Source organism: Nuphar pumila, chromosome 9 (assembly GCF_984573655.1).
Source record: "Nuphar pumila chromosome 9, dmNupPumi1.hap1.1, whole genome shotgun sequence".
In the NCBI taxonomy this organism is placed as follows: Eukaryota; Viridiplantae; Streptophyta; class Magnoliopsida; order Nymphaeales; family Nymphaeaceae; genus Nuphar; species Nuphar pumila.
This window is the reverse complement of record NC_143257.1, coordinates 3,017,102-3,022,644: the sequence shown is the minus strand read 5'-3', so window position 1 is coordinate 3,022,644 and position 5,543 is coordinate 3,017,102.

Genomic DNA, 5,543 nt, shown 5'->3' with positions numbered 1-5,543 from the left:
AAATCCTTAGATCTTGAAGTGCTTCCGCCTCGATTTCCGTGCCACATTTACAAAAGGTGTTTCATCACCTTGTTCTTGGCTCAAGAAGATTTGTTTGAAGAAAGGCGAACTTGTGCTACAAAAAAATTTGGTTTTGTATCCTCTCTTATTCCTTTGTCTACTCTTTTTCTTTTCTTTTTATTTTTCTCTCTCTCTCCTCCTATTTATTCCTCTCTTACCCTTGTAAAAGATGGATGACAATGATAAGATCACCATCATTCCTATGAAGCTAAATGATACTAACTATGTAATGTGGGTTTCGATTATGAAGCACCACATTTGGGGAAAAGGTTTATGGGGTATAGTGGATGGTTCCGATTTGGAACCTAAACTATCTCTTACCAAGAAAGATGGTGATAAAGAGGTTCCTCTAACGAAAGAAGAGAAGAGTAAGGCGTTAGCCACTTATGAAAAGAAATGGAAAGAATGGAGGATAGGGCATGCAAAAATTATGTCATGGCTCATCAATAGCATTGACATTAAAAAATGCTCTAGTCTAGCTAAGTTTGAGCATGCCGATAAGGCTTGGGAATACCTCAAAAACATGTATTCCCTTAAAGATATTGCACATGTATGCAATTTACAAGATAAAGTTCGGACAATGACTCAAAAAGATAAAACTATTCGAGAATATTATAATGAGTTGTCCGAACTTTGGGAAGAGTTGGCTCTTCTTGAGCCCAAATGGCATTGTGCCGAAGACATCGAGCTTCGCCAAAAGCAACTCGATATGGAACATTTCTATCAATTTGTGAATGGTCTAAGGCCGGAGTTTGAATCCACCAAATCAGCCCTTTTACATCGTGGAAAAATTCCTTCTATTGTTGATACTATAGAAGAGCTCACTATGGAGGAAAATAGACTTAGAAAAAGTACTCCAAAAGTTGATGATGACTCCGTTTTAGCTGTATCTAGATCGGAGAATCATACTCGTACTTACAAGCCGCCTCATTTTGGAAGGCAAAACAGCGACTTTGATAAAAGAAAAGTTATTTGTCATCATTGTCATGAACCGGGGCACTATAGGCCTCAATGTCCAAAGTTAAAAAGAAGAGAAGAAAAAAGAGTTGCATCTGTTGAATCTGAGTCAAAAGATCAAGATGCACTTGTGTCTATGGCTCAACTGATGGAAATCCTTCAACCTCTTCTCAAAGGGGTATCCTCCTCAACCGAAGCCTCAACTGGAGCGGCAGTTGCATCTTTCTCCGGTCCAGGTAACTTTCCTTGGCTTTTAGATTCTGGTGCTTCTTTTCATATGACCCCAAATGTTAATAGTCTATCCGAATGTCTTAAAAATAACTCAAGTGTGTCAAAGGTTTTTACAGCCGATGGCACATCTCTCGAAGTAAAAGAAATAGGATGTTTTGAAAATCTTCAAAAATCCAAAAGATTTTTTATCCCAGAAGTTAGATATATCCCTAAACTTAATTTGAATCTCTTATCTGTCTCGCAAATATCTGATTATGGATGTAATATCTCCTTCTCTTCTCATGGTTGTTGGGTACAGGATCGCCAGTCAGGGAAGCTGATTGGGGAAGGCCATAGAGAAGGAGGACTTTATTACATGGACTTTTTGGAATTACCCAATAATGCATTTTGTTATAATATTCAGAAATTAGAATTGGATTTATGGCACAAAAGGCTTGGCCATCCTCATATGTCTAAAATTCAATATTTTCCAAGTTTGGAAAAATTTTGTAATTCTGAAAATTTTTCTTGTAAAGACTGCATTCTTGGCAAAATGAAAAGGTTACCATTTCTTAGTAGAACTTTTGTTTCCTCACGACCACTTGAGTTAATACATTCGGATGTTTGGGGCCCCGCACCAATTATTTCCAAAGGTGGTTATACATATTATGTCATTTTTGTTGATGACTTTTCTAGACATACTTGGATTTATTTTCTTAAACATAAATCTGATGTTTTTGCTAACTTCCAAATATTTCATAAAATGGTTAAAAATAAGTTTCAAAATGATATTTCTGTTTTTCGCACTGATTCAGGGGGAGAATTTATGTCCAAAGAATTCAAAGACTATCTCAATTTACATGGTATTACACATCAAAGATCATGTCCACACACTCCACAACAGAATGGCCTAGCCGAACGCAAACATCGGCACATTATGGAAACTACTAGGATATTGCTAATTGCAAATCAAGTTTCAAAAAGTTTTTGGGCTGAAGCGGTCCTAACTGCCACCTACCTCATTAATAGGATGTCATCTTCCTCATTAAAGAATACAACTCCAATAGAAAAGCTTGTTAATTTAACTCCAGATTATTCTAGATTAAGAGTCTTTGGATGCAAATGTTTTGTTTTCACCAACAGAAATGATAAACTCTCTCCTCGTGCAATCCCATGTGCCTTTTTAGGATATGCTGATAATCAAAAAGGCTACAGGTGTTTCGATTTTCAAAATGAAAAATTATATGTGTCAAGAAATGTATCTTTTTTGGAAAAAGAAAGCTTCTTTGAATTTGAAAAATCCAAGGATGTCACTGAATACTCGTTTTTAATTGATCCAACTTCAAAATCCAATGAATGTGATGTTGGATGTGACCTTGACAATGATCAAAGTCCTATTGTTGTTGAAAATGATGATAATGAAGAGCAAATCCATAGGGATGTTAGTCTACAATATTCAAGACGTAGAGAGCAAAATCTTCCATGTGCATTACAAAAATACTCTGAAGTCTCACCTAGAAGAACGTCTAGAATCTCTAAACCTCCAGAAAAATTTGTGTCTTATGAATCTTTTTCACTCACGTATAGGGCCGCCATTACATTAATACAATCATATGTTGAACCATCATCCTATTCTCAAGCAAAAAATCATATAGAATGGATAGAAGCCATGAAAATAGAATTGGATGCACTAGAAAAGGCCAATACTTGGACGATACAAGATATTCTTCCGGGTAAGAAACCTATAGGTTGTAGGTGGGTATACAAAGTCAAAACCAAAAGTGATGGGACCCTGGAAAGATATAAGGCCCGTTTAGTAGCAAAAGGATATGCCCAAGAGTATGGCATTGATTATGAAGAAACATTTGCTCCTGTGGCCCGTATGACCACTGTTAGAACTTTAATAGCCTTGGCCTCCATTAGAACATGTCCTATCTTTCAATTAGATGTCAAAAATGCTTTCCTGAATGGGAATCTCGTTGAAGAAGTATACATGGAAGCCCCACCTGGTATTAGTATCCCTAAGGGTAAAGCTCTTCGTCTAGAAAAAGCTCTTTATGGTCTTAAACAGGCTCCAAAAGCCTGGTATGACCGATTTAGTCATGTTATGCTTGATATTAGTTTTCAACCTTGTTTAACTGACACTGCTTTGTTTGTTAAGAAATCTGATGCAGGCATCATTATTCTTCTTCTCTATGTGGACGATATGATCATCACCGGAGGCGACAAACAGGGAGTTGCAAATATCAAATCTCTTCTTAAAACTCACTTTGAAATGACTGACTTAGGTTTATTAAGATATTTTTTAGGCATTGAAGTTGCTTATTCCCCTCGGGGGTATTTGATATCTCAATCTAAATTTGCTCTTGATATCGTTTCCAGGTCTGGAATTACAGATGATAAGAAAGTAGACACTCCAGAAGTTGTCAATGTTAAAATGAAAATTGATGATGGAGAACTTCTTGATGATCCTACTCCTTATAGACAACTTGTTGGAGCTCTTTCTTATCTTTCCATTACTAGGCCAGATATAACTCATGCGGTTCATACAGTCAGTCAGTTTCAGCATGCTCCCACCTCCGTGCACATGGGAGCGATTTTGCGTATTATTAGATACTTAAAATCCTCTCTTTCACGAGGACTCTTCTTGTCTGCTTCATCTTCATTAAATTTAATTGCATATACTGATGCTGACTTGGGGAGGTGATCCCAATAATAGACACTCAACTACTGGTTTTTGTGTGTTCCTAGGTGAAACCTTAATTTCGTAGAGGTGCAAGAAGCAGCAGAAAGTCTCTCTTTCCTCCACCGAAGCTGAATACAGATCCATGGCAACCACCACTATGGAGGTTGTTTGGCTCAGACGATTGCTAGCGGATATGGGAGCTAAAGCAACGCAAGCTTCAAAGATGTGTTGTGACAACAAAAGTGCAATCTACATTGCAAGCAACCGGACATTCCATGAGCGCACTAAACACATTGAGATGGACTGTCACTATGTCAGAGAGGAATACTTACATGGAACCATTGATCTGCCATATGTTACATCAGAATATCAATTAGCAGACTTCTTCACCAAGCCTCTCGCTGCTCCCAAATTTCACTTCCTCTTAGACAAACTTTCGCTCATTGTACCGTAAGTTTGAAGGAGAGTGTTAAAATGTAAACTGCAATATATATATATATATATATATATATATATATATATTATTTAATATTATTATATTTTCTTTTATTATTTTATTTTTCTATTTTTTATTTTCGTTTTTAGCATCTAGTTCAATAGAAACTAGATATTTTGATCCAGTCAAGTTCCTGTTGGAACTTGACTATGCAAGTAGCTGTTGGACTGTAGTCCAACAGCTATAATAAATGTTGTTGGACTATAGTCCAACAACTATAATAATAAATGTTGTTGGACTGTAGTCCAACAGCTATATTAAGAGACGTTGGAATCCAACGTCTCTTTTTGGAGAGCTCAAAATGAGCTCTCCTCTCTCTCCCATTTTTTTGTATATATAGGGGTGAAGCCCTTCAATGTAAAGAACTATGCTTCTTAAGCATTTTGTTCATGAATAAAGTATTATTTATTTTTCAAGTGTTCTTCCCTTTATACCCTTTCAAGGGTCATGCTTGTAGTGTCTCCAATAGACACTTGTTTGTGAGTTATTTGTGCATTTGTTGAAGACCACCATTTTATTACAAAAAAGTCACTAACTTGGTTACTAGCTAATTAAGTGTGAGTCGCCAGGCTTCGGCTTAGGCAGGGGGGTGACGCCCATGGGATTTGAACCTAGGCTGCCCGTCAAACGGCCTAGGCCCCATCCCACTATGCCAAACCCCTTGTATATTGAATGCTTTATTTATTCTAATTTTCATTTTTCAATAATCCAATTAACAAATCAAGGTTCAGGTATTGGGAAGGAAAATGGAAACCTTGCTACAGTGCTGCCTTCGTAGAAAGGGGAACATGCATTCAGCTCCTATAAACTTTAAAACCATTGTGACCAGTATCGATCGTTGTAATATCCCAGAGGGGGTTTTTCCCAAGATAATTTAAACCTAAGTAGTTCTACTGGAGAAAATATTGAACATTTAAGAATGTTGAAAATTTTAAAATTCAACTAACTGAATTTATCAGAACATACAACAAAAAGTGTTATTTTCCCTTTTTTATTGGATCTCCTAAGAAAAACTGCAATAACACAATCTTTCAAGAATATTGCCAACATTGTTATCAATGTCATAAACTCCAAAATGTAAGATGATGATGGAACTCTGCTAAGAGCAGCTGGAATCATGAATGATGCACAACC